This window comes from Mustela erminea, chromosome 2 (assembly GCF_009829155.1).
Source record: "Mustela erminea isolate mMusErm1 chromosome 2, mMusErm1.Pri, whole genome shotgun sequence".
NCBI lineage: Eukaryota > Metazoa > Chordata > Mammalia > Carnivora > Mustelidae > Mustela > Mustela erminea.
Window position 1 is genome coordinate 131,653,879 of NC_045615.1, and position 27,219 is coordinate 131,681,097.

Consider the following 27,219-nt stretch of genomic DNA (forward strand, 5'->3'; position numbering starts at 1 on the left):
TCAAAACCCACCAGATACACAGTAAACAAACAAACAAAAAAAAAGGAATAAATTTAAATGACTGTTTACACCAGGGCAGCAAAGATTTTCGATAAAGGAGCAGACAGTAAATAACTTACACTTTGCAGGCCACAGAATCTCGGTCACATGTCCTCAGCCCTGCTGTCACAGCATGGTGGCAGCCAGATACAATACATACATAAATCAGCAGAGCTCTGGTCTAATAATCCTTTACTTATGGCACTAAAAGATGAATTTTATATCCTTTTTAGGTTTCAAAGAATATGCTTCTTTTAATTTTTTTTTTTTCATTGAAACATGTGAAAAATATTCTAGGCTCACAAGCCACATAAAAACAGGCAGGAGGGCAGATCTGGCCTCTGAGCTGTAGTTTGCTGACCCCTGATTTAAATCATTCCTAAGGGTGGCTTTTTTCTACAGATAAAACACATTCTGCTCCATGAATCTGTCAGATATTCGACAATTAATTAAGCATGGAACAATCACATTTGTTAAACAACAATAATCCGGATCGAGTTTTTTTGGGTGAGTAAACATTACTAAATCCCTCTTCTACTTGACTGTTTTCCTACCCAGATTTGGGTCATCTTGAAGCACAAGCTGTGGTAAGCATTTTTTTCCTCGACTAAGTATCTTCACTTTCCATCCTCATGAAGAAATCTCATCCAGCTTCTTCTTCCTTTACAGGAAGGGAAACTGTCACAAAATGTTAGGATAAAAAGAAGAGGGTGGTTTCCCAGGCTGTGGGGCAAGGCATCGAGAGTCCACACCATGTTTTACGATTAAGTGTAAATGTGTTGCTTACAGTTTGCTTTCAAATACTTTCAAACACACCCCATTGTGTGGGCCGTGGAATGAGAACTATTTGGGTTGCAGGTACTGCTAGGATCTAAGGTCATCTGTCCCCACGAGCTACAAATTTGCTGAAAAGGCCAGGCCAGAGGATGGCATGATGAAAACACGTTACTTCAACTTCTAAAACTAATAATAACACTGTATGTTAGCTCACTGGAATTAAAATTAAAACTTAAAAGGAAAAAAAGGAAACACACACACAAATATAGTCAATTGAACATTTTTTAAGAGAAAAAAATTTTAAAAAATAAACATTTTTAAAGAGATAAAGTAGGTAAAAACATGCTATGTCATGACTGGAAGCAGAAATTTTAAATTTCACTCAATTATCAGGACAATCTCATCTCTCTCACATAATAGCAATATATGAAAATGAGGAATTTGAAGAAGCACTCTTCATACTATCACTTGTAAGAGTCGACCTAACATAGGGAAGAGGTGTAATTTTAACATCAAACATGTCTCTTTGACCCTAGATACACAGGAGAGAACAGGAACACTTCACTTCAGGTGTCTGGATGTTTTAAATACCCTGATGTCAGGTGTCCCAGAAATCTGATCAAGACAGAATTCAAAAGGAAAGTTCTCCACATTTATGCCCCTCATCTTCTCCAAGCCTAGGAGACGTGGAACAAAACCAAACAAAACTCATTATCACCTAATTAATTGCAGACTCCTCTTACCCTGCCCCTTTGGAAAACAGATCTACCAAAACGTGAAGTGAAAAATTCTAAAGTTCTTTGAAAGACCTCTCGGGCTCTGCTTCTTCAAGAATTTGTTTTCTAGCTCCTTTTGTAAGTAACAGCAGACTTCAGACTGACTGTGAAAACCAGGGATGAAACTGGGCTTCAGTTAAATTCCAAGCTGCCAGGGACAGTCTCCCCAGGAAGCGGATGTGGCTGGAGACCCGGGAATCTCACGTCCACGGTCCAGTTCCTACCAGAGATGGCCCTCCACAGAGCCTTCCCATCTCCGAAGGACATTCCGCGGAGCTGGGGCCTAGCCTCCTCAATGAAAGCTGATGTACCACGTCGCAGGAAGAGGTAAGAGAAGCGCCTCTCCTTCATCTCACTCTTCACTCAGTTTCTGAGGGAGATGAAAATGCTGACAAGGCACGCAGCTTCCAACAAAAATGGCCCCAGCAATGAATGACTGTGCCAAGGAATCACCACTGTCATTGCCCGGCAAGCCGGCGAGCATTCAGACAGACATTCTTTTGGGAATACCCCGGGTGTCACGAATCACCCTCTCCCAAACCTCCAGGGAGAAGGGGATGCAGACACTGGGTGAGAGACGAGATCTCCTGGAACAGTTTTGGTTTCTGCTTCTGTTTGTTTGCTAAAGCTGCCGCGACCAATGTCCACGGGCTGTGTGGCTTACACACGGAGACTTCGAAGTCCGAGATGCTGTCAGTATCAACGTTTGGCAAAGTTGTTTTTATCTCTCTCCTTGGCTTATAGATGTTGCCTTCTCTCTGTGTCTTCACATGGTCTTTCTGCTGTCTGAAAGAGTCCAAATTTCCTCGTCCTATTAGTTCAACGGGCTAAGGTCCACCTAAGTGACCTCATTTTAACTTCACTGCCTCTTTCAAGATCCTACCTTCAAATACAGAGCCACATTCTAAGGTCCTGCAGGTTAGGACTTGAACCTGAGATTTAGGAGGACAAAATCGACCCCTTGACTCTGTCAGAACAACGGCCAAGGCAAAGCTCTATTTGTTTGTTCTTTTCTTTTTAAACATTTTTCTTAAACACTTTATTTATTTATTTGACAAAGAGAGCCACAGCGAGATAGGGAACACAGGCAGAGGTAGAGGACGAAGCAGGCTCCGACTGAGCAGAGAGCCTGATGCAGGGCTCGATCCCAGGACCCTGGGATCATGACCTGAACCGAAGGCAGATGTGTAATGACTGAGCCACTGAGGCGCCCCTATTTCTGTTTGTTCTTACTAGTGCCAGAGACTAGACTTAATAGACAGGAAATTCTCACTTTTTTTTTTTTCAAAATTAACTACCTTTCCTCATGAAAAAATATTGCATTCAACAATGTCCCAACACCATTCTGATTCTGATGATCAAAAAGAGCAACACATAATTTTTAATCCTTTATGAAATACTTCATTACCTACCAAATCCAGTCATAAAGTATGGGTAGGGGCATATCCAAAAGATTTCTAAGCACCAGCTGCCAGTCCACATTTAATAAGCAATTTGTACTGCAACAAAGACACAAACATGGAAAAAATCAGGACATTCCCTTGACATTCATCATAATGAAAGGCAAGTATTAAAAAAAAAAAATACACATTTTCACTCATTTCACGTGTGCCTTTTCACATAGGCATTCTCATCTTTGCATGAAGGATTACCTATTGCTGTGTTCATCTGTACAGCCTGCTCCTGATATCGAAACAGGTTTAAAAAATAACACTGAGATCAAGACTTCTTTTCAAACCAGGTGCATAGTCAGGAATATCATTAGCTACACATAATATTGTAAAGTCCTATATCTAAAGGATTGCCAAAGCCCTTTTTAAAAGAAATACCAAAACAATATCATTTATATGATTTTAATCTCAATTTAAGCCTTTTTAAAAAAAAAATTTTTTTTAAGATTTTATTTATTTGAGAGAGAATGAGTGAGAGAGAGCATGAGAGAGGAGAAGGTCAGAGGGAGAAGAAGACTCCCCAAGGAGCTGGGAGCCCGATGCGGGACTTGATCCTGGAAGTCCGGGACCATGACCTGAGCCAAAGGAAGTTGCTCAACCAACTGAGCCACCCAGGTGCCCTCAATTTAAGCCTTCTAACAATTTATGACCTTATAACCTACTTTTATTGTTCAAGTTTGACTATGTTACTCCTTAAATCCATAAACATTTACTGAGATTGTATTATATAGCAGGAAGCATTCTAGGTGCTGGAGATAGATCATTAAATAAACAAAATTCATGTTGGCAAGGATGTGGAGAAAGGGGAGACCTCCTACACTGCTGCTGGGAATGCAAGCTGGTGCAACCACTCTGGAAAACAGTGTGGAGGTTCCTCAAAAAGTTAAAAATAGAGTTACCCTACGACCCAGCAATCGTACTACTAGGTATTTACTCCAAAGATATAAATATAGTGATTTGAAGGGACACATGCACCTCAATGGTTATAGCAGCAATGTCCACAGTAGTCAAAATATGGCAAGAGTGCAGATGCCCACAGACAGATGAATGGATAAAGAAGATGTGATGTATACAGACAACAAAATACTACTCAGCCATCAAAAAGAATGAGATCTTACCATTTGCAATGACATGGATGGAACTAGAGGGTATTTTACCAAGCAAAATATATCAGTCAGATATATATATACCATATATTTCACTTGTATGTGGAATTTAAGAAACGAAACAGATGAACATAGGGGCAGGGAAGGAAAAATAAAATAAGATGAAAATTGTGAGTACAGAGAGGCAAGAAAGGAAAGAATGAAGGAAAGCAGCGAGGAGGTCCCTGGAATAATCCAGACAAGACAGAATGATGGCCTGGGTCAAGATGGCAACAACGGATACGTTCTGAAGGTCAAGTCAAGATGATTTTCCGATGGACTGCAAAACATGTCTCCATTTCTTCCTTTTCACTGATAATAACTAAGCGCAGCCCAGACTCTCTCCTCATTCCTAGATGGCTGGGAAAGTTTAGAATTGGCTCCCCCTGTCTTCAATGCTCCCTCTCCTTTCTCTCTCTTTTTCCTACAAACTGCAGCAGGACTGGAGTTCAGAACACTCTCCCATCACTGCATCACTTGCTCCCTGTGGGTCTCTTTCCAGAGCACAGACCTGCTCCGAAGTCCTCCTCCTTGTGTGCCTATGCCTGCCCAAGACCTCATGCCCTCCCATAGCTCCACCTCGGCTCTCCAATGCTCTAAATCTCAAGACACAGGCCCTTCAAGGTTCACTGCAGATACTAGCTCCTTTAAGAAGTCTTCCTGAGACGGTCAAGCTCATTCAGACTTCTACCCACCTCGGGGGTCCTGAGGCATTGACCACCTGTGCCAACTGTTCCCCCATCACACTGGCCCAGCTAGACAGTGCGTCCCAGAAAACAGGAGCCACGCCACACCCTTTTTAGCCCCATGCCACCGACTATATAAAAAGCAGCTGTAATACTTACTGAAAAGAACATCACAGCAAAGAACGAAAGAATAGCTTTTAATTATCCTAAATGTATTGCCGACATACTTAAAAACTGAAGCAGTCACATAAAAATCCACATTTCTGCCTTCTCTTGAAATAGTGAAACATCAGGCAAGACTGGACCCTCATTCTTGAATAGTGATGTGGTAACTACGCCCTCCCCACCCCACCCCACTTTACACTCCAGTTCACTTGTTTACTTTTCTGTCAGGTCCTGGCAGGTATCTGAGTTTGTAATCCCCACATTAGACATTAGTTACCATGAGTTCTTAAAGTATCAGGTTCTTGTGGGAACTAAGTATTTATTGAAGGTAATATCAGTTTCTCTCATGATATCCAGTGTCATTCGTACTGTTTCAGACTTTTCTATATTATAAACATAATCAATTGCATACAGATAAACACACTATTTCAGAAACTGTCTCCTTAATTTCTCTAAAGATTACAATTCCTACACTATGATTCAAGTACCTTAAAACATGGGAATTCTATTTCCTGACATGACTCAGTATAAGAGGGACAGATATCAGTACACAAACTACACAAAAAGGAAGACAAGACAAAAATAAATATTACTGATCCTGATGAGCTACTCATCAAACCATTTTTAAGAAAAAGAAGAAGTTAGTAAAATTCTTCTGAAACTAGCAAAAATACAAGGCTTTGCTGATTTTTTAAAAATGAAACATCAGGTATTAGAGACTAAAATACATATAGATAAGTGGTATTACCATGGGTCTATTCTCCAGAGCACCATTGTCTACATTCTTTTAAAAAAAAAAAAAAAAAAGGCGGGGGTGGGGTGCTGGGGCGCCTAGGTGGCTCAGTGGGTTAAGTCTCTGCATTCAGCTCAGGTAATGGTCTCAGGGTCCTGGGATGGAGTCCCACATCGAGCTCTCTGCTCAGCAGGGAGCCTGCCCCCCCCCCACCCCCTGTCTCTCTGCCTGCTTCTCTGCCTACTTGTGATCTCTGTCAAATAATACATAAAATCTTTTTTTTTTTTTTTTAATGGTGCACTTGGGTGGCTCAGTCAGTTAAGCAACTGCCTTTGGCTTAGATCAGGATCTCAAGCCTCAAGTAAGGCCCCCTGCTCAGCAGGGAGTCTGCTTCTCCCTCTTCCTCTGCCCCTCCTCCCTGCTGGTATACTCTTGCTTTCTCTCAAATAAATAAATAAAAATCTTCATTTAAAAAAAAAAAACTTAAGGAGTAATTATTATTGGGAGAGTTTAAAGGACTTATCTCCTTTGACCTATGGCCTGTGTCTAGGGGTTTTAATTAAGAGAAAAGCAAATCGAGACACAGAAGTCCAAAGATACTTAAAAGGCACCCTGGCTTTATCTGTGCATCAGTCATTACTTCTACTCCAAGCAGACCTGCCTTTCTTAGCAAACAGCTTTCCTGATTAGCAATCAGATTTGAGAGACTTTCATGACCACCTCTAGCCTTGTGGGCTGAAAAGCAAACATAGTTCAGTTCAAAGCCCATATTTAAAGCAAACAAACTGAGCATAAAGGTACACTTTCAGACACACTCCAGCAAGATGGGATTCTTTGTCCTTCGAATCACATTTGGTAAATATCTTTCTTTCTCTTGCTCAATTCAATGCTTTAACTAATAAACTTTCAAGGGAATGTCTGCTGGCTTAGCACATACTTGACCACTTCTCCCACAAAGATCATCCCCTTCCTCAGCATACAAAGAGGACAAGAAAGTCTGACAAACGAGTATTAGAGAAAAATGTGCTGTGTTTTTAAAAACGCTTAATAGGGTTTTATAAATTGCATTCAAACACAATGAAGGAAAATGGTCCGTGACCATACTACCTGGTTAGCTCCTGATTCATTTTTAAAAGGAAAGAAGAAGAAGAAATGAACCTGATTAGAAAACTCAAATACAGAAAAGAAAGAAAAAAGAAAAATCTTCCAGCATATTAACATTCATATCTTTTTAGAGAAAAAGTATATATATCAGCATATATATCTTTTTAAAAAGATTTAGACAAAAGAGAATGGTATTCATATGATTCTGTAAAATGTTTTTTTCATACATGAACACATATAAGTATGTGTAAGTATATACCATTATTACATTATATATTGTATTTTAGATACAAGATAATTTCAAATCAGCACACAGACTCCATTCTATAAACATGTTATATTGTAACTTGTACAAATATCTTGGCATAATTTTAAGTGAGCCTATTTATGAAATTGCTGGTGATTTTAAATTTTGAAATATATTGCCAAATTGCTCTTCACTGGTAGCTATTTTAGAAGATAATTTAATCTCAAACAGTAGTCCCCTTTCTGTATGGTTACGGGTACCAAAACTGACCTGCTTTGTTTCAAACTGTATCACAGGTCAGACAACCAACGCATCGCAGGCTAAGCCAAGCTCTTGCAGACGACAGAGATTACAAGAACCAAGCTGGAAACATCTTATAGCACAGATGAAGGTTGGGGATCACAGCTTTGTAAAGGTTTTATGTGCCTGACCTTTTACTTCTTTCTACATTCTTTGTCTAAGACACAACCTCAGGAAAAGAAACGGGCTACAGGTGGGAATTAACGTCTCATAGGTATTTGTCTTAGTCCCTTTCCGCTGCCAAAACCAAATACCACAGACTGGATGGCTTATAAGTAACAGAAATTTATTTCTCACAGTCCTGGAGGCTGGGAAGTCCCAGAATATGGTGTCAGCACAGTTGCCTTTTAGTTAGGGCCCTCTTTTTGGTTCACAGCTGGCCCTCTCAATGCATCTTCGCGTGGCAGAGAGGGATTTCTCTGGAACCTTTTTTGTACGGCACTAATTCCATTCATGAAGGCTCGACCCTTATGACGTGTACCTCCCAAAGTCAACACCTCTTCACACCATCATCTTTGGAAGCCAGGATTTCAACATATGAATTGTGGGGGGCCATTTAGACAATAACAGTACTTAACTATGAATACTAGCAGTTGAAAATACCAAGGAAGCAACAGAGAGACTAGAGTCTCAAACCATCAGAAAGTTGAACATTTTTTTTTTTTTTAATTTTTTTTTTTTAAGATTTTATTTATTTTTCAGAGACAGAGGGAGAGAGCGCGAGCGAGCACAGGCAGACAGAGAGGCAGGCAGAGGCAGAGGGAGAAGCAGGCTCCCTGCCGAGCAAGGAGCCCGATGCGGGACTCGATCCCAGGACCCCGGGACCATGACCCGAGCCGAAGGCAGCTGCCCAACCAACTGAGCCACCCAGGCGTCCCAGAAAGTTGAACATTTTTGTTGGTCCCTCACCACTGTCCACTTCTATGGACCTCCCATGATAGCTCAAAGAAGCTGGAAGTCCTCAAACAATGAGTGCAGAGTGGGGATGTGGGATAGTTAGGAACGTCCACAGTTTTCCCTAATTACTTGCTTCTCTGAGAAACTGGCTGTGAGTGTCTGATCCCCCTCACAACCAGATCCCTCTGGGTAACTCACAGCAAGTTCAAAGTGTGTTGGTGGGCCACATCCCTTGGCTATAAAACCTAGGATTTCCCAAAACATGCCCTGAAGAAACAAGGAAGGTCTCAAATACACAACCTAACCCTACACCTAAAGGAGCTAGACAATGAACAACAAAGAAAGTCTAAACCCATCAGGAGAAGAGAAATAATAAAGATCAGAGCAGAAATCAATGAACTAGAACCCAAAACATGCCCTGAATTTTTATTTCTGCCTCTGAGAGTCTGATTAGATATTTTCCTCAGGTAAAATGGCTTGAAAACACCCATCCATGGATAACTTCCTACCTCCTAATTTATCAAAAATAACAAAATGATATTTCTCCAAATTAATCTGCATCCATATCCAGCCCTTGCTCCTTGGAAATTCCAAAGCATTCTACTCATCTGGTTCCCTGGGCCTTTATTATATCATTAATTATAAAAATAATGAAAGATACATGAAGAAAGAGATACATATATAAAGAGAGTTTCCATAGGTCAATCACTTTTTATAGGCAATGCTTTTATTTATACCTGTACACAATGGTGCCTAAGAAAAAAAAATTTCATATTCAAATTTAAATGAGGAGATGTGAGACTTCAATAAGACCATTTGATCTCACTGATCCTAAGCTTCTTTATCTATAAGATAGATACTGAATGCCTCTCTGCCATCGGATTGCTGTGAGGCTCAAATGAAGCCTTCCACCCTACCCCATCAAAAGCTCTAAAAGCGCTTAAGTACTTAGCATACTGGACACACTATTAAAAAAAAAAAAAAAAGTTAGCTCTCCCAAAAGGGCTTCCATTCTGACTGTCTTTCCCCCAGGATATTTCATTTTATTCCCTCCAGCAACTACCAAAGTAACATTGCACATAGGACACATTCACTGGAATTTAACTGAATCGTTCTGACCTAAGTAGAACTAATTCAGCATTTCTTATTACTCATAAATTCATGCCTGCTCAAGAGCACCAGTCATTTTGGATCCAATTTTAGAAACACTGAGGGCCCAGCGTCATGGTTCGACGCTCCACTTTTTATTTCTGAGGTGAGCCTTTTGTAAAAATCGTTAATATCCTCTTACTTTCTTCGCTACTGTCATTCTTTGCCCAGACACCAGAAGTGAACCACAGCATTAACAAACCATCTGCAAACTTATATCTTCAAGAGAATCACCCTTATGAAACCAGACACAGAATAGTTACTAAGATTCTAAAATCTGTCCTCAAAGGGCCTCAGCTGCATGACGACTGCAGGAAAAACCATTTTCTTCCATTCTTAAAATGGATACACTAGCAAATTACACAGAGCAATTTCTTAATGATAGCTAGACTCATGTTGATACTCATGTTTCAAATAAATTACTGGCTTGGATACTGTCTATATATAAAAACACCCAGCAGACTATTTCTGTTAATGAATGAAGTGGAAGATCAATTCTTATTGGAGCAGATAATAATCAATCTGGCAGATAATAGCGGATAATAATCAATCCGAAGTTATGAACAGTTACCGTGTCATGAATATAGATCGTATTCAGACCATGTCATCAAATAAAATGTTTTATTCATTACAGGTCAATATAGGACTGAGAAACCACTGCTTGTTCTTATAGTAGTAATTACATTAAAATAAATAACAATTGATTATAGGTCACTCAAGTATGGTATCTTTGAAGGCTTCTCAAGGAAACTTGGTAATTCAGATTATTTCACATAAAAACTAGAAAGACAAGCAAAAAATCAAAAAAGATGTGAGATGCCAAACTCCATTAATATATTTGTCATAATCATCTCCACTACACATTGACACAAAAATGTGGTTTCTCCTAACAAAAGCAAGTTCCGAACACTCTTCACTACTGGCTCACTGAATGTGATGAAATTGATCTGATTTTGCTTCATCGGCAACCAAACGATAATAAAAGACCAGAGCCTTCACAGATGTCACTGTACCATGACTCAAATTTCGGAGATTCAATCACTGTGAACCCTGAACATCGTCCAGCATAAGGCTCTCCATAAAGTTAAGAAGGTACTATTACCCATCCATATTTCGTTTTAGCTCTCTAAGATAAACAAGACCGAAAACATATTTTCCTAGAACATTTTTACATACTACTGGCCTCACAGGGTCCATTCATCATTCTGCAAATAGGTCACGAAGACTTTGAAAAGGCATAAGAGAAAGAAAAGATTTAAAGGAATGGCAGGGTTAAAAGAGCCATGATGCCCACCTCCTGAGTCCTAGAGTTGTAAGTGGAAGCTTACCTATGGCTTTCCCTTTTATGTTTTTATAAAGATTTTATTTATTTATTTATTTATTTATTTATTTGAGAGAGAGAGAGAGAGAGAGCTGTGGCGGGGGGGGGGGGGTCATGTAGAAGCAGAGGGAGAGGGACAAGCAGACTCCATGCTAAGCACAGAGCCTGAGGCAGGGACTCCATCCCACAACCCTGAGATCATGACTTGAGCCAAAATCAAGAGTCGGATGCTTAACCAACTGAGCCACCCAGGTGCCCCTGGCTTTTTCTTTTAAATGAACAATGAAAAGAATAATCCCACGTTGCTCTATGGATGCATTTTTATGCGATGACATTATCAGCCAAAGGACAGCCAAAGAAAGCAAAGGGGCAGGTGACACGGATGTCTGCTCCCATCATGGTAGTCTACCGAGGCAGAAATAAGAAGCTCGCCAAGAAAGAGCAAGAAGCAGAGAAGCCATCCTGAACTGAGCCCTTTGGAAACGGGGAAGCATGGCTTGACCATAGAACTGTTCCTAACGGAACTGCAAGAAAACATATTCTAGATCTAATTTTGATTTTAATACTCAATTAAAGCCCAGCGGTAGAAGTTAGCTTCCAGCGGTACTTGAGAGAAAAGAACTGTCTCTGATTTTTACGGAGACCAAAATTTTATGATTTTTCAAATTAAAAATAAGTCATCCCCCAAACAAAATTATAACTTAATGACAAAACAAAAGGGCCAACTAGAATCCAAACGTCACCAAAGAAAGCACTGATTTTTTTTCCTTCTAAATCACACCTATTCACGATTTTTACAGAGTTGTAATTAAGGAAGAAATAAAAATTTGCAGTCTTCATGCTTCCGATCCAATTATTTTAATGTCTGCACAGTTGCTTATTGAGAACTATACTAACTCAAAGACGAAAAGAGCCCAGGTAAATATAAAAAAAATGCAGGTGGCATTTTAATTGAACTATGAAAAATGTTCAGTTTCTATGAAACATAAAATCGTACTCTGTTACCAAAGCCCAAAACATTTTATTTCATAGATTTTCCATTTAATAAAATGTTTTGTGAAATGTATCATTTTATGTAAAACTAGACCCAATTCATATAATCATTAATGAAAATTCTTGAAATTCTTGAGATAATATACCAAACCTGCAAATCCTTCAGTCAGTAGTTATTGGTAATGATTAAGATAGAAGTAATGGAAAATTTTAATGTTTTATTCCAATGGATAATGGGCATTAGAATGTTCACCATCTTTATGAAAAACAGAGCATTTTTAATTTAAAGTAATGCATACAGTAATCTAGAAAATCCATCTAAATTGGTTTGCATTCTCTTCTCCCATTTCAGATTTCCACATTTATCTGAAAGAAAAATAACCAAAGACTAGTACTTCTAAGAGAGTGACTCAAATAGGAATAGAGAGGAAAAGAAGCAAAGATATGATAGTAAAAATAAAGAGAGACATATTGCGACTTAACCCCATTTCTTAGGCAAAACTTTTTCACAAAAAAAAACCTGCATTGCAAACCTAAGTAAAGTATAATATGGAACAAGTGTAAGGACAGGCACAAATAATCAATGAAACAGAACTGAGGGTTCTGAGAGAAATTCTTACATTTATGGTCAAATGATTTCCTACAAAGGTGCTAAAATATATCAAAAGGTAAAAGACAGTCTTCTCAGCAAATAGTTTTGAGACAATTGGATAGCTGTGGGAGGAAAAAAAATGAACATACACTTGAACCTCACACAATACCCAAAACTTAACCCCAAACGGACCAAAGCCCTAAGTCTAAGGACGAACATGACAAAAGTTCTAGAGAGAAACACAAGGAGAAAAACTTCAGTGACCTTTAGTTAGGTAGAGAATACTTAGAAACATCAAAATCATGAACTTTAAAAGAAAAGACTGAAGAATGGAACTTCATTACAGTTAAAAACCTTTAAAACTCAACATTCAAAAAATTAATAATCTAATTAAAATGTGGGCAGAAGACCTGGAAATGACCAACAGACACATAAAAGACACTCAATATCACTGATCCTCAGGCAAATACAAATCAAAACTACAGTAAGGTATCACCTCACACCGGTCAGAATGGCTAAAATCAACAACACAAGAAACCACAGGGGTTGGCAAGGACGTGGAGAAAGAGGAACACTCTCACACTGTTGGTAGGAAAGCAAACTGATGCATCTACTCTGGAAAACAGAATGGAGGTTCCTCAAAAAGTTAAAAATAGAGCTACCCTACGACCCCGCGATTGCACTACCAGATACTCACCCAAAGAATACAAAAATACTAACTCAAAAGAAATACATGTACCCTGATATTTACTGCAGCAATATGTACAGTAGCCAAATTGTGGAAATAGCCCGTGTCCATTGACTGATGAATGAATAAGGAAGATGTGATATGCAGAGACAATGGAATATTCCTCAGCCATAAAAAAAGACTGAGACCTTGCCGTTTGCAATGTCATGGATGGAGCTGGAGAGTATAATGCTAACTGAAGTTAAGTCGGTCAGAGAAAGACCAATACCATATGAATTCACTCGTGTGGAATTTAAGAAACAAATGAGCAAAAGAAAAAAGAAAGAGAGGCAAGCCATGAAACGGACTCTTAACTACAGAGAACAAACTAATGGTCATCAAAGGGGAGGTGGGTAGGGGGATGGGTCAAGCAGGTGATGAGCCCTGGGTGTTGTACGCAAGCGCCGAATTACTTTATGGTACGCCTGAAACTAGTATCACACTGTATGTTAACTGGAATTTAAACATATTCTTTTGAGCTTCAAGGACAGTACTAGGAAAATGAGAAGCCACAGACTGAGAGAAAATATGTGCAAATGATGTATCTGATAAGGGACTTAGAGACAAATAACTCAATATGAAAATAAGTGAAGAATTTGAACAGGTATTTCCCTAAAGAAGATACAGGAGTAGCTAAGAAGCTCACCTACTGTGTAACTAACTTGATGATAAGGAGATAAGTTTCATAGTTATCATCTTTTGTTCTTTTCAAAAGCTACATAACAGGATGATTTCATTAGTAACTCCAAAGCTCGTTACTTTGTATTTCTCGTATCAGAGCCAAGTTTTCAAATCCCTGTAAAATATAATGGTAATAACATCCAGACTGAACAAGAAATGAAACTATCTCTATTTCCAGACGACATAATCTGGTATACAGAAAATCCTAAGGAAGTCGCAACACAATAAAAAACTGTCCGTACTGATAAACAAGTTCAAGGCTTAAGGAAACAAGATCAATTTATAAAAATCAACTGTATTTCTATATTCTGGCAATGAACACTCTGAAAATGAAATTTTAAAAATGATTCCATTTATGAAAGTAACAAAAAGAAAAAAATACTTAGGAATAAATTTAATAGCAAAGTGCAAGATTTGTTGCCTAAAAACAACAAAACACTGTTGAAGAAATTTTAAAAGATCTAAGGGCACCAGGGTGACTCAGTCGGATGAGTGTCTGACTCTTGGTTTTAGCTCAGGTCATGATCTTGGGGTCGTGGGATCAAGCCCCACATCAGGCTCCCTGCTCAGTGGGGACTCTGCTTAGGATTATCTTGCTCCCTCTCTCTTTGCCCCACCCTTTATCGCTCTCTCTAAATAAATAAATCTTAAAAAAGAAAAGGATCTAAATCAATGGAAATATATCCCATGTTAATGAATCAGAGCTATTTTGGTTTTTTCCAGGTTTTTTTTTTTTTTTGAGAGAGAGAGAGAGCGCGCTCACGCGCGCGCGCACACACACACACACACATACACACACACAGAGAGGCATGTGGTGGGGGGAGGAGCAGAGAGAGAACCTTAAGCAGGCTCCATGCAGGCCTCACTCTCACAACCTTGAAATCATAACCTGAGGCAAAATCAAAAGGTGGCACTTAACCCCCTGAGCCACCCAGGCACTCTGGATCAGAACTCTTAACATTGGCAAAATGGCATTACTCCTCAAATTGATCTAGAGTTTCAACACAATCCCCATCAAAAGGCTGGTTCAACATTCAAAAATCAATTAATATAAGCCATCATATCAACAAGCTAAAAAAGAAAAAAAAATCATCTGATCCTATTAATAGATGTAGAAAAAGTATCTGATAAAAATCCAATACCCATTCATGAAAAATACTCTCAGCAAACCAGGAGTAGAGGGGGAAACTTCTTCAAATTGATAAAGAACATCTGCAAAAAAAAACCTATAGCTAAAATTATACTTAAATGGTGAGAAGCTAGATATTTTCTCATGAAGATGAAGAACAAAGCAAGATACTTCTCACCACTCCCATTCAACATCATACTAGTAGTCCTCACTAGTAAGGTGAGACAAGAAAATAAAAGAAACAGGGGTGCCTGGATGGCTCAGTTGTTAAGCATCTGCCCTCCCCTCAGGTCATGATCCTGGGGTCCTGGGATCGAGCCCTGCAATGGGCTCCCTGCTCATCGAGGAGCCTGCTTCTCCCTCTCCCACTCCCCCTGCTTGTGTTCCCTCTCTCGCTGTGTATCTCTGTGCAATAAATAAAATCTCTAAAAAAGAAAAGAAAAGAAAAGGAATAGATTGAGAAGGAAGAAATAAATCAGTCTTTGTGTTCACAGATGACATGACTGTCTATGCAGAAAATCCCAAAGAATCAATAAAAATACTCCTGGATCAAATAAGCAATCAGAGCAAGTCTGCAGAATTCAAAGTTAATATAAAAAAGTCATTTGCTTTCTTACACACCATCAATAAACACTGGTATTTGAAATACAATACTGTATATTCTAGCATCAAAATAAATGAAATACTTAGATACATATCTAATACTTAGATATAAATACAAGATCTATATAAGGAAAACCATAAAACTGGTGAAAGATATCAAGAAGTTCTAAATAAAGGGAGTGATGCCGCATTAATGGATTGGAAGCCTCAATACCGTGAAGATATCAGTTCTTCTCAACCTGACCTATAGAGTCAATATAATCTCAATCAAAATCTTGGCAAATTACTTTGTGGATATTGATAAACTGATCTAAAGTTTACAAAGAGAAGCAAGTCCAGAATAGCCAATACGATACAGAGGGAGAAGAACAAAGTCAGAGGACTAACACTATCTGAATTGAAGATTTACTGTAAGCTGTAGTAATTAAGACAGTGTGGTATTGTTCAAAGAATAAATACATCAATGGAACAGAACAGAGAGCCCAGAAACAGGCCCACGCAACCATAGTCATATAAATCTAGACAAAGACAAAGACCTCAACAGCTTCCACAAAAATTAATTCAAAATACCTGGAGACCATAGGGCTAAATGTAAAAAAACTATAAAACTCTAGAAAATAAGGAGAAAATCTGCATGACCTTGGGGTGGCAGTGACTTTTAGATACAATCACAGCAATCCACAAAGAACTAATAATTGATAAGCTGGACTTCATTAAAATTAAAAACTTCAGTTATGAGAAAGACATTGTCAAGAGAGTGAAAAAAAGTTAGCCACAGAACAGGGAGAACATTTCCACAAAAGACTTATCTGATAAAGGACTGGTATCCAAAACATACAAAGAACTCTTAGAGCTCAACAATAAGAAAATGAACAATCTGACTTAAAAATGGGCAAGGATCTGAACAGGTACCTCACCGAAGAAGATACATAGGTGGCAAACAAGCACATGTAAAGAGGCTCAATGTCATACATCATTAGGGTAGTGCAAATAAAAATAACAATGAAATGCCACATATACCTATTAAAATGGTTAAAATCTAAAACACTGACAACATTAAATGCTGGCAAAGATGGGGCAAAACAAAGTCTCATTCATTGCTGGTGGGAATGCAAAATAGTACAGTCACTTTAGAAGACAGTTTGGCAGTTTCTTACAAAATTAAACATAATTCTACCATACAATCCAGAAATCATACTCCTTGGTATTTTCTCAAAGGAACTAAAACTTTATGTCCACGTAAAAGCCACATGAATGTTCACAGCAGCTTTATTCACAACTACTGAACTTTGGGGAGTACCCAAGATATCCTTCAATCCGTGAATGGATAAATGAACTGTGGCACGTCCAGACAATTGAATATTACCCAGCATTGAAGAGGAATGAGCTATCAAGCCACAAAAAAAACATGGGGGAATCTTAAAAGTTTATTTCTAAGTGAAAGAAGCCAATCTGAAAAGGTTACACGATGTGTGACTCCAAACATGACATTCTGGAAAAGGCAAAACTACAGAGACAAGAAAACGATCAATAGTTGTTGCCAGGAATTCAGAGAGAAGGGAAAATGGATGAATAATCAGAACATGGAATTTTTAGGACACTGAAACCATCCTGTGTGACTCTATAATGATACATACATATCATTTATTTGTCAAAGCCCACATAATGTACAACACAAAGAGTGAACCCTAGTGTAAACTATGAACTTTAATTAATAATCATGTATCAATATTGGCTAATCCACTGTAACAAGTGTACGAAACTGATGCAAGATATTAACAGGGAAAACTCTGAGTGGTAGTTCGGGTATGTGGGAACATTCTATACTCTCTGCTCAATTTTTCTGTAACCTAAAACTCCCCTCCCAAAATAAAATCTGTTAATTTGAAAAAGCAAACAGGGACACCTAGGCAGCTCAGCTGGTTAAGCATCCCACTCTTGATTTCGGCTCAGGTCATGATCTCAGGGACGTGAGATAGAACCCTATGCTGGGTTCCACGCAGGGCATGGAGCCTGCCTAAGATTCTCTCTCTCTCCCTCTATTTCTACTCCTCCCAGCCCACCCCCTTAACCCTGTGCACAATCTCCCTCTCTGTCTCTCTCTCAAAAACAAACAAATAAACAAATAACAAATATATACATATAATAAATATAAAATATATTTTTAAATAAATAAATAAATAATAAAAAGTAAAAGTAAAAAAGCACGGTCGATTATTTTTAAAATGACATAATAATAAAGCCTAACATTAAGAAGAAGAAATAAATTTTAAAATTCATGATGTGCTTGGAATTCTGCTTGAGCAGAAAGCCAACTGAGGTTTTATTGAGAAGAGGAATCGTCAGCCTGTGCTGTTTAAATAAACTCTGGACAGCTTTCTGATAACCTCTCATTTGGCTGCTCCCAACACAATTGTGTTTACAGTAAACACCAGGATTCTCCTACTAGTGGAGCTCTGAAATTATCTTCCTTATCTGCTATTTACTTTAACTGCAAGCTCTAGAAAGCCTCTCTTTCTTCCAGACTCAAAAAGCAAGTAATTGAATTAAATGTATTTCGTTAAATGTTCCCAAGGACTAAATTCTACTTCTCCCTTTGTTAAATAACAGCGCTCTGCCAGTCTCTCCAAAACCCAGCAGAATTCATAATTGTACCCCTACTCCCAGAGAACTTAGCTCTCACCGTAGTGAAACATTTTTCACACTGTGTGTCAGAGTACGGATCCGGCCCATCCCCTCCGCTGGGAGCCCCTGAAGACGGAGAGCGCCAATCACCTCCCCCTTCAGGCCTCACAACTAGAAGGAGGCCTTCCCAACAGGACCTGTTTAGATCTAAGTGATGGGGATCTATTTCAAAGGAACTCCCTAACCTGCCCCGAAAGTGAAGCCAGGGTTGCTGGCTTTAGGTGGTGCTGCCTCTGGGGTCATAGGTGTGTGTGTGTGTGTTGCCTCTGGGGTCATGGGAGTGTGTGTGCGTGTGTGTGCGTGTGTGTGCGTGTGTCTGTGTCTCCCCCCTCCTTCATCTCACTTCCTGCATCTCCCTGCTCTAATCTTCTCTGTGTTAACTTTATTCTCAGAAAGGCTTTCCCTAAAGGATGGCAAAGTGGGGAAACTAGCCACTCCAGCCTAACAAACTTACAAAAAGGAAAATGGTCTTTTCAATACGGTCAGTGAAAATAAGGAGTCCTCCATAAACCCATCCTTGTGCCCCTGACTAACCACACTTATGTCACATGCCCTTGACAGAGTCAGTGAGGTCACCTCCCCTTACCATACAGGCTGACAACAAAGGAAGGGTGACTAACTGCCCAAGGAAAATCTGAAGGGGTAAAGGGATGGTGGGCGGGTGAAGTCAACAGACGGTCACTATTTGACAGGGTCTCAAGACTGCTGACACGCTCCTGTCTGGACTGTTCATGATGTCTAATGCTGAGTTACCCCCTGAATACCCAACAGCTTGTGTTCTGTGCCTCTACTGTGGGGACAGCACACGTTCTCAGAAGGAATTATCCCCACCTTCCTGCATCAGTTCATTCTGCTGGTCTACCGTCAGGCCATTCTGCATTACTCTATACTCCTCTTATTTTCAGGACACTTCTTTTCTCCTGTGCTACGGGAGTTATCTTCATGCCAAATGCACGCACTGCCAAAAATGAACATGTTGCTAGCTTTTGTCTAAGGGGAGAGAAGAGTAAGTAAAATCTTGCCACGCAAACCAGGGCCGAAGCGCCCCCACCAGAAATGGCAGGTCTCCGTGACTCCCCGCTTCCCAGTGTGAAGACACAAAGGAGGTCAAGTCTGAAGGCACCAGCGCGAGCCCATGCTTTCTCAAGAAGAGGGTTTCTCTCCAAAGTCAAGCCAAGATCACCGCGGTTGTTATAGGGAGCCTCGGGCTGGGGCTCTCTCTCATACGCGGTGCTGAAGACTTGCTCTTCTCTGAAAGAGGAGAGGAAGACGGGCAAGGGGACGGGGCAGAGGACGAAGAAGAAAGATGATGATTCACCGCGCACAGAGATACGTCAGGATCTACCGGCCATGTCTGCAATGCTAGGACTCTCTAATAACTGGGAAGGGCTATCTGGGGCTGTTCCAGAAACATGTTCTGGAATAAACCAAACAGCCTTTCCCTAGCTAACCCGATCCGCTTCATTCAGCCTCTCTGATACTAACCTGATTTTACTTAGTTAGCGTCTGTCTCCGGCTTTCACAGGAGCTTTCTTTTATGGATTTTCCATCCAGCAAATGTTTCTGTTCCACGGCTGGCCAGATCCGGCCACAGCAGCATGCTTGGCCACGGACCACAGCAGCTCACCCACAGCAGCTCCGACCTGCAGGGGAAAAGCCAGAGCCATTGGACAGATTCATCAACTCTCTCTCTCTCTCTCTCTCTCTCTCTCTCTCATTTGTCTGTGTTTGGCAGGATAACCCCAAATGTTTTCCAACTGTTTAAAGTCATTAATGAACAGAGACAACAGCAAGTAAGGTGTCCGAAGGACAAGTCTGGGCTATCCTAAAGGACTGAGGCATTTAATCATTATTGAAAAGGTTCGGCCAAACGATTAGACCCTGTTTGTGGAAAATGCAAAAGCCAGATGTTTTAATTAACCACAGAAAACATAAGCTACAACTAAAATTTCATGAACACAGTGATCTGCCCTGTGGAAAACCACAGGAATGTTCTGGCAAGGCTCAGTCTGAATTCTTGGGACACAGAGGGCTAGAATCATTCCCCTTAGGAACTCGAACAGAAAATTAACTTGCTCAATATGTTTTAAAAAGTAAAATGAAACCCAGATTTAATCTCAATCAAATATAAAAACATTTCAGGACTTCAAAGGGCACCACCAAAAGACACATAAGGGAAGGTCATAAAGAATTCCAATGTGGTTCGGGATTTAGAATGCATGTTCGATGCAAAGCAAATGGTGTAACAGAAAATTTTATAGGCTAAATAATCCAAAAGGGGAAACTAATCATCTTTCATTTCCCAATGGAGAAAATGACATATTAAACCAATATTCAACAAGTAAATTATAAATATTATCAAATGCATCATATATTTGGGCAAAAGGAATTTCTTAAGCATCCTCCTTCGTGCCAAAGCTGTGGCCTAGCCCACGCCAGCAACCATGCTTCAGCCTGAGGAATGAAGGCGTCTAGAAAAACAGTGTTAAAATAACTTCTGCTCACTGATATTACAGCTAGCAATTCTGGTACAGAAAGCAAAAGTGAGGAAACCTTAGAAAAGCAATCAGTGAACTATTAAAACAAATAAATTAAGAAGTCCTCATTTGTTCATTATACTATTCAATATGACAACATCTATATATGCAAACTATTGAAAGTCTGTTCAAGAGGGAAGAGGACAAATGCTATTTTCAGATACTAGGACTACAATTCTATTTCTGTAAGGCAAAACAGACCCTGTCACAAGAGTGCCAAGCATAATATTACATTAATCTCCACCTTCTCTTGAAAGCTCGGGCCCAAAAATCATCTCCAAAGGAGCACAGTTAAGTTATATATGTATGGTATGATCCCAATTTTGTTCTACAAACTAAGTATATAATTAAAGACACAAAAGTATGATGAAAGAACTATTTCTGGGTCATGGAATTAGAAGCTTATTTGTCTTTCCTTCTTGGTGTTTTCCAAATTTTCCACAACTCCTATGTATCATTTACAGAACCAGAATCTTTTTCAGTAAGATTTTTATTAAACATGATGGGGACACAAATCAGCAACTGGTGCCCCTCTTATATTAGCCTGATCTGTGGGTTTCTTCTCATTTGAACAATAAGAGCTAATAAATTAAGAAGTCTTCATTTATCTGAGCTCAATAATTCCTAATTTAGAAGTTCAAAACCCAAGTGTCCAAATAACATTTCCAGGGCCGAAGAACACTAGTTTCCTAGAAGTAAGAAAGGTGTGTTTGTTTACTGCAAACTTGCCACAAAGAGACAAGAAAACCATAGGTACTTTCCTCCTTTAACTGATTGCATCCAAACCTTTCTATCACTGGCCATACCCTATTAATTTTTGCTTAATTAAAAAGAGCGCCTCCTGGTTTTACTTACTGTCTCACAGGAGCCCAACCGTCGTGAACACTTGACCCCTCCATTTTTGACACTCTCGGCATCCCAGAAAACACAAAACACAGTGGGGGAATCGTAACACTAGAGGACGTGGCAAGCCATCATTCCTAGAACCCCAAAACTCCCTCAGATTACAAATGAAGACCCTGGATGCCCTAAGAGTCTCAATGGCTTTCCTGAGGCCACCACTGCCCTGAGCAGCCAGGACGAGAGGATCAGGGATCAAAGCCCAGATCACCTGCCTTCACTCTGACCCAGTCCTCTTCCCACGGCAACGTGGCTCAGCAGGCACACTTCGAAATACAAGTTGGTAGGAAACACGCACACGTTAAATTCATACCAGCAAAACCAGAAGAACAAGACAGACATTTGTTCCACCAAAAATGAAATGCATGCAGGGGAAAAAAATAAAAAATAAAAAAAACAAAGACTCAAGTGCAGGCTAAAAAAGATGTGGTGGCTGCGCCCGGAGCACGCTCGATCAGAGAAACAATGGTTGCACTGTGCTCAGGCAGCAGGTGTCCTGACCAGAAACTGCCGATCACACTGAAAGCTTGCTGGTCCTACTACTTGCCCTGTGGACAACAGCGCATGCCTACAGCTCAAAGCAGGACAAAAGGTTTTCAACAAGATAACGCAATCCTTGCCCTGAGCCCACCTGCAAGAGGTAAGAAGGATGGGTGCTCACCCCACCCGTTGGAAACAAGTGATGGATGGCATTGGGTCACAGCCTCTTCTCCACCAAATGACCCAAATCATAGTGGGAAGACATGAGTGGTTTCAAAAATTAACTAAGTAAGAGTTGCTGAGAAAAAACGCAACAAAATCCTAATACTTCCTGTCTTCTGTCTGATACAAACCTCAGAGAGGGAGCAAGATTCCCCTCTTTTCTCTGAAGTTATTTGAAACGCTGCTCACCGCTACATCTTTCTTAACAGCCACCTGCAGTATCCCCGCCGCCCCAATCAGAAACCCGAGAGTCGCACACGATGTGGATAGTCTGAAAAGCCAGGGGAGGGAAGAGGACGGATGTCAAACGCTCCCTGGAAAACCTGCATGGAGCGCCCTGCCCGAGAGCCTGTCCTACTGTGCAGCCGGACAACAAAGGCATGGGCCGTGAGGCTGCTAATAAAAAAAAGCCCCGTCGAGGGAGAATGTGATCTTGCTTTGTAAGAGCCAGAACAAACACGACAGCTCGTCTCGCCTCATTTGAGAAGCCAGGCACCCAGAGAAAAAAGAAAATGCGGGGTTTTGTTTTGGTTTGGTTTTTTGTTTTTTCATCCACGCAAAACTGCTCCTCGAGTCCCTACCGTCCATTCCCATGGCTGGATCCTGGAGGAAACACAATACTGGCAATTTATTTATTCCCCTCGATGTCTCTGTTCTAATATTCAAGGTCAATGTCCACAGCGGGCAAAGGGAATTAGATTCGTGTTGCTGTGTCGCAGTGAAATCAAAGCTTTGGGGTATTGTTTGAGTTAACTCTCTAAAGTTATTTGTAAGGTAATGACGGTTACGTTCAGATGCAGTGGTCTGAGAGGATCAAATCTCACCCACTAATCCAATCGGACAGAATCTTGCTGGAGCTACCAAATGATCTTTCCCAACAGAGAAGAAACATAAATTAGGATTAGATCAGATTTCATAGATTTTGAAATTCTTTCTTGGAACCTCGGCTGCGTGTTACTCCGTCTTTAGCTTTAGTAGAATGCCTTTGGCAAAATGTGCACCCAGATGTTTGCCACAATTTGAGACTCTTCAGTGTTTGGCCGGCGTTGTATTTTTTCTATTCTAATATCACCGGGAAGGTTTCTCCTTCTTGAGCTCGAGTCCAGAAATACCAGCCAAGCCAATTCAACACTTCAGAAATTTCTATCTCCAAATGACCCGCAGGACCAGGCAAAAATACACTGGAGAACTTTCCTCTCACCACCTTGGAAATTTTATTTTAAAGACTGACTGATTTGAGAGAAAGAGAGAGAGGAACAGAGGGAGAGAGACAAGCAGAACCCGCACTGAGCTCAGAGCTCGATGCGAGGCTTGATCCCACGACCCTGAGATCAAGACCCGAGCAAAAACCAAGAGTCAGGTGCTTAAGTGACTAAGCCACCCAGGCTCTCCTGAAAATTTGACTTTAAAAATGTAGATTCACAGTATTAATCAATTTATACCTTAAAATGTTTGGGAGAAAAGAAGATTGCATTAAAATTTTTTGTTTGGTTGGTTTTTTCCCCAAAAAAGAATGTATAACAGGCACCCATCACAGGCAAGTTAGAAAGATCTATTATGAATAATCCAACAGGCACCCAACAAAAATTGTCACTGATGGGGAGGCCATTAGGTAATTTGGAAAGGTTTCATATGGTAACTTCCCCTCTCATGCTCTCAAGGACATAGGGTTTCCACTCCGGGAGCAAAGAGTGGGAATTTACGCTTATTAAGGTTTTAAAGGCTGTTCTGGAAAGAACAGGGGATGAAGAAATGAGCAGATTAAGAGCTTGTAGTCCTAGCTCTGCTACTTAGGACCTGTGGATTTGTGGAATAACTAATTTATTCTCTTTAACCTTTGTTTCCTCATTTGTGAAACTGGGGTGGTACTCTCAGCCAAGTCCCCGGGATTGCCAACTGATAAAACCAAAGAAGAAAACATTATAGAAATTTAACACTATACGTTCATTCAACAAATATTTACTAAGAAACGGCAATGCTGCCAGATAAGGCACTGAGGACCCAACCATGGAGAGGAGACCCAGTCCCTTCCTGCAAGGACTTTAAAACGAAGATTTTACTTACTTGAGAGAGAAAGAAAGCAGGGGGTAGAAGTAGAGGGAGAAGGACAAGCAGACTCAAGCTGAGCTTGGAGCCCAACTGGGGGCTCGATCCCAGGACACTGAGATCGTGACCCGAGTCGCAGGCAGAGCTTAACCGACTGAGCCACCCGGCCAGCGCCCCACTTTACATGGTTCTTGAGGAAGTTTCGCAGCACAAAGTGGTAGATGTCATTTTTAGTCTGGGTTATCCAATTGGTTTTGGTTTTTTTTTAATTATTTATTTATTTATTTGACAGAGAGAGACACAGCGAGAGAGGGAATACAAGCATGGGGAGTAGGAGAGAGAGAAGCAGGCTCCCTGCTGAGTAGAGAGCCTGATGTGGGGCTCGATCCCAGGACCCTGGGAGCATGACCTGAGCTGAAGGCAGTCGCTTAACCCACTGAGTCACCCAGGAGCCCTGGGCTGTCTAATCATTGTTAGTCCATTCCTTTATATACTTTTCTTGAGCACTTACTATGTGCCAGGCACTATCTAAGTGCTGGGAATTAAAGCACTGACCAAAATTTCCACCCTGATAAAGCTGACATTTCAGTCATTCCTCATTCATATGAAATGTAAAATCTACGAACTAAATAGAGGAAGCAACCAGGCTGTTTCTGCAGCAACCCCTCGATTCCTTCCACCAAAAGACCTCCACACCAAAGTTAAAAGGAATATTCTAGTTGATCTAGATACAGTAAACATTTTCCTTCTTAATTTCCAGACCACATTTTACAATATTCCAAATAATCTACTGCCATTATATGAACTACTTGGTGTGCTCTACTTGGTGTGAGGGACTACTATCTGTGTGTGTTGGCCTGGAGTAATGCACTCTCTCCACACTGTCCCTGTCCTCCCCCCTGCCCACCCCCCACCCCAGGAAAAAGAACACTCGCTGGAATCCATCCAGTAACAACCCTGGTTTTAACAAGGGGAATATCAGTTATTTTAGAAGCATTTCCTGGAGCAGTCATTTTTTTTAAAAGAATAAAAGAAGTGGAATTATTTATTTTAGAAACGAAACTGAAGTTCAATTTTAACATGCCAAATGTCTGCCTTAGCAAAGTTTCTTTTTTAAATCTGTTTCATTACAAAAATAAATAAAAAGGGCCTGAGAACTAGGCTGTCCAGGACACTATCAACCCAACTGTCTAAAAATTCGGTATGGGACAGAGCAGAAGGGGACGATGAGAGAGTGGAAGACAAATAAGAAGGGAGGCCATCAAGATCCACACATGGACCCGGATTTATAACCTGAAAGCTCACGTAATCGACAAACAGCAAGAGCCAATGTTCAAAATAAGGTTTAGCAAAGAAAAAAGTAAATATCCAAATATAAATGACCAAAATGATACACAACTTCAGGGGAAGGCTTCTGAAACCTGGAGTTCTTACCAAAAATACGAAGTCCAAAGCCCAAGTACCCTGACATACATACCAGGTCTGGGGGAGTGTCTGGGAAATCTTTGGTTTTTTTTAATCTGTCCCTACATGATGGTAGATGCAGAGCCATGATTGGGAACCACTGATTTTACTCTATTGCCTTATAGAAAAAAGTATGGATTACTTCTTTTTTTTAAGATTTTATTTATTTATTGTACAGAGAGAGAGAAAGAGAACGTGCATGTGGTGGGGAGGGGCAGAAGGAATCTTAAGAGAATCTTAAGCAGATGCCACGGTGAGCACGGAGACCAATGCAGGGCTCGATCCCAGGATGCCGAGATCATGACCTGAGCTGAAATCAAGAGTCTGGTGCTTAACCTACTGCACTACCAGGCACCCCTGAAACACTTTTATCATAATAATGGGTAACTGTCGTGTGAAGAGCTTTCCATGAATCATCACATTCATCCTGAAGTGGGAACTATTATTATATGCCTATTTTTAAACAGGGAAATTTGAGGCATAAAGAAGTCCAAGGGACTTGACTAATGTTACCTGGCTTTAAAATCAAAGGCCTGGGATTGTTCACTCAGGTCAGCCCCATATTTTCTTAGCCTCTGGTGAATGCCAGCAAGCCAAGTCTCTTTTCCGCTCTGTAGTCTCAGGATGGCCTATGGCTACCACATCTGTAACGTAACATAGGCATTACAGTTTTTCACACAAAGCTTAAAACCCAAAATTCAGTCAAATTCTGCATTTAAGATACTGTTATGGAAATCAGGTATGAAGTATGATCTGTTTAGAGCATTGGGAGGTATCTGGTCAGGTCTGCAGAGTTATCTTAATGACCTTCCAACTGGAGATTAGTAAAGGGCACACTTCTGATCTTAGGAGACGGATGCTCCTTCATCAACACGAGATTTACCTAGAAAGAAGCTGGACACAACAAAGTCCAGCTCATTAGGAATTACTGCCAAGGCCTTCACACAACACCTTCTCACAACTTCAAGATTTTGTTTGCATTACTGCATCTGCCCAGACTGCCCTGCCCTCCCACTCAGAGGTGCCAAGCGTTCGTCCTCTGAAGCCCAGCCCTGATACGACCTCCTTCTGGAAGTCTCCTTGGATGCCCTGGCAGAAATAATTATTAATGCCTTGATGATTGTCAATGCTTCCCCTATCACACAGAGCAGGCTGACACTTACTTCAGGAATACATAAGTCTTATCTTGTCAGGGTCTTTGAACATCTCACCTCCGCACCCTTATTCTCAGGTGGCCCCAAGTCTTCCCGGTTCTTCCTCACCTCTCTCAAGGCTCTTCCTCAGGCTCCTCCTGAGGCTCCCTTTTGCATGACCACTAGAATACCAACGATGTTCACGAAGGCTTCGTTCTGATTCTCCTCAGACTTCAT

At 40.5% G+C, this 27,219-nt stretch overlaps 1 protein-coding gene and 1 long non-coding RNA gene across 16 annotated transcripts in view; one reads left to right on the top strand and one right to left on the bottom strand.

Annotated features, from left to right (window-relative positions):
* APBB2 (amyloid beta precursor protein binding family B member 2) overlaps window positions 1–27,219 on the bottom strand; it is a 369,643-nt gene that overhangs the window by 279,545 nt on the left and 62,879 nt on the right. For all 11 annotated transcript variants that reach the window (XM_032334144.1, XM_032334145.1, XM_032334149.1 and 8 more), the window contains exon 2: window positions 19,686–19,843. The gene's annotated coding sequence lies outside the window, so the exon portion shown is untranslated. The remainder of the gene's footprint in view (window positions 1–19,685; window positions 19,844–27,219) is intronic.
* LOC116585018 overlaps window positions 1–27,219 on the top strand; it is a 35,885-nt gene that overhangs the window by 4,227 nt on the left and 4,439 nt on the right. Inside the window, exons 2-4 of one of the 5 annotated variants that reach the window (XR_004283429.1) lie at window positions 442–546; window positions 1,353–1,919; window positions 7,420–7,637. This is a non-coding gene — a long non-coding RNA (uncharacterized LOC116585018). The remainder of the gene's footprint in view (window positions 1–441; window positions 547–1,352; window positions 1,920–7,419; window positions 7,638–27,219) is intronic. The other 4 variants (XR_004283428.1, XR_004283431.1, XR_004283430.1 and 1 more) reach the window with 4 other exon arrangements.